The sequence below is a fragment of the Schistocerca serialis genome, chromosome 8 (genome assembly GCF_023864345.2).
Source record: "Schistocerca serialis cubense isolate TAMUIC-IGC-003099 chromosome 8, iqSchSeri2.2, whole genome shotgun sequence".
Taxonomy (NCBI): Eukaryota; Metazoa; Arthropoda; class Insecta; order Orthoptera; family Acrididae; genus Schistocerca; species Schistocerca serialis.
In genome coordinates this window covers 267506389-267509037 of record NC_064645.1, presented here as the reverse complement: position 1 = coordinate 267509037, position 2649 = coordinate 267506389, and the positions used below count along the sequence as shown (strand labels likewise).

The 2649-nt window shown below is 40.1% G+C and overlaps 1 non-coding gene across 1 annotated transcript; it reads right to left on the bottom strand.

The window, feature by feature from the left end:
- Nucleotides 1-792: 792 nt before the first annotated feature.
- Nucleotides 793-866, bottom strand: Trnat-ugu (transfer RNA threonine (anticodon UGU)). The gene has a single exon. It is a non-coding gene; the product is annotated as a tRNA-Thr (tRNA).
- Between the last annotated feature and the right edge of the window lie 1783 nt (nt 867-2649).

Below are 2649 nucleotides of genomic sequence, written 5' to 3'. Positions count from 1 at the left end.
AGTGTTCAGCACAATACACCTCTTCTGGACACACTACCCAGGAAGCATTTACCTATCAACTAATATTAAACTAACTTGGTTATATTAAAAGTCAGAATGCTTTCCACACAAAATAAAAACTTACAACACTGTTGACAAATGCCCATTACTGAAAGCCTTAAAAAGTGGCAGCATAATACAAAATATTTTGAATGTATAGGACGGGATAAGCTATGTATTAGTTTAGCAAACTAGGTTTACATCATCTATACAAAAGTCTGTGGCACTGCAGTATCAGACTTCAGTGATGTCACAGTGGACAGGGTGGAGTTACAAAGTAGATATTTCCATGTGGTGTACGATGTAGTAGAGTGCTTGGGCCAATGCATTCTAGATGCATCTAAGGTCAAATATACGTTCCTCTCTTAAGGAAGGAAACCTTCGTTGTTCTTATGGATGCATTTTCATTGAACACATGTTCAAAAGTAAGTAAATGCAATATACAAAGTGAGTCAGGAGGAAAGGTACATGCTTTGAGACATGATAGCATTAGTAATTCTGAACAAAAAAGTCATATTGACGTATGCCCTATTGTGAATGATTTCTGAGATAGAACACATTTAATATCACTTTTGTATGTTTTTCTTTAATAACTCGAAAACTGCACACTCCAATGAAAATGTGTCTTCAGTACACAATTAAACAAAATTAAATTTGCTTAAAAATGTCCTATTTATTTTTTAGAATTATATTTTAATACCTTCAGTTGCTACTGGGTGTTGATGTATATCAACAGGGACAGGTGAAAATGTGTCCCCCGACCGGGATTCGAACCCAGGATCTCCTGCTTACATGGCAGATGCTCTATCCGTCTGAGCCACCGAGGGCACAGATGATAGCGCGACTGCACCTTGTATGTCCACGCACTACATTCGTAGTGTCCCATCCCAACACACTCATTACTCGTGGAAGACATTCTTACCAAGTCCTGTAAGAGTTGGGGGAATATGTGTACATCTGCACAGAAGGAGGTCATGGCCGGTGTTGCCAGAACTATGTACTTATATGGATATGGTGTCTGTTCTTTTGGACATGTCCAAAAGAACAGACCCCAATGATGACCTGCAGCCGTCTAGAACAAAATTAGAATTATATTTTAATACCTTCAGCTGCTACCGGGGGTTGATGTAAGTCAACGGAGACAGGGTCTCGAACCCGGGATCTCCTGCTTACATGGCAGATGCTCTATCCATCTGAGCCACCGAGGGCACAGAGGATAGCAGCTGAAGGTATTAAAATATAATTCTGATTTCGTTCTAGACAGCTGCAGGTCATCATTGGTGTCTCTTCTTTTTGACATGTCTGAAAGAACAGACACCATATCCATATAAGTAAATATTTATTTTTTGTCTAGGACTAACAGTTTGCATGGAAAGATCGCGAGAATATTGAAAATCTCATTCGACGCACGTGTGCTGTAGCTTAGGTATTTTTTGTAGGCCAGTTTGAGGTAGTTTCCCAACTTGATAGACCACAAGTGTCCTGTATCAAAATGTTTGGCTCAACTTCCTCTATATTACTGTGGTACGTTGTAAAACAATGACAATAAATAGTACAGGAAATAAATAGAAACGTACATTGAAAGTGTTCTATCTTGGAGACTATTCGGAATAGGGCATATGTCCACATAAAGTTTTTGTTCAGAATCAGTAATGCTATCAACTGTCAAAACATGCACCCTTTCTCCTGACTCACCCTGTATAGCCTTTACAGTAGTGTTACATTGTTGTTACACATTAGTACAGATCACCATGATTTAGCTATACCTTTTGGAAACCAGTACAATATTGCTTGATAGGTTCCCGGGAATTATGCCAGATAATATTGTAAAAACCGCACAATATTTCAGCGAGACGACTGCCATCCATCTACAGGTGCTGAAGATTGTGCGGTTTTTACAATATTATCCGGTGTAATTCCCGGGAACCTATCGAGCAGATGCGGCGCCAGGAAAGCCTCAAACAGCACATCCAGTACAATATTGTAACCAGATATCAGTGCTGATTTCCTTTCATGAGCCTTATTTAACAAACAAATTTTTACTATTTAATTTAGCATGTAATATTTCACAGGTGTGTACAAAAAGGTACGGCCAAACTTTCAGGAAACATTCCTCACACACAATGAAAGAAAATATGTTATGTGGACATGTGTCCGGAAACGCTTACTTTCCATGTTAGAGCTCATTTTATTACTTCTCTTCAAATCACATTAATCATGGAATGGAAACACACAGCAACAGAATGTACCAGCGTGACTTCAAACACTTTGTTACAGGAAATATTCAAAATGTCCTCCGTTAGCGAGGATACATGCATCCACCCTCCATCACATAGAATCCCTGATGCGCTGGTGCAGCCCTGGAGAATGGCGTATTGTATCACAGCTCGTCCACAATACGAGCACGAAGAGTCTCTACATTTGGTACTAGGGTTGCGTAGACAAGAGCTTTCAAATGCCCCCATAAATGAAAGTCAAGAGGGTTGAGGTCAGGAGAGCATGGAGGCCATGGAATTGGTCCGCCTCAACCAATCCATCAGTCACCAAATGTGTTGTTGAGAAGCGTACCAACACACTTCGACTGAAATGTGCAGGAGCTCCATCGTGCAT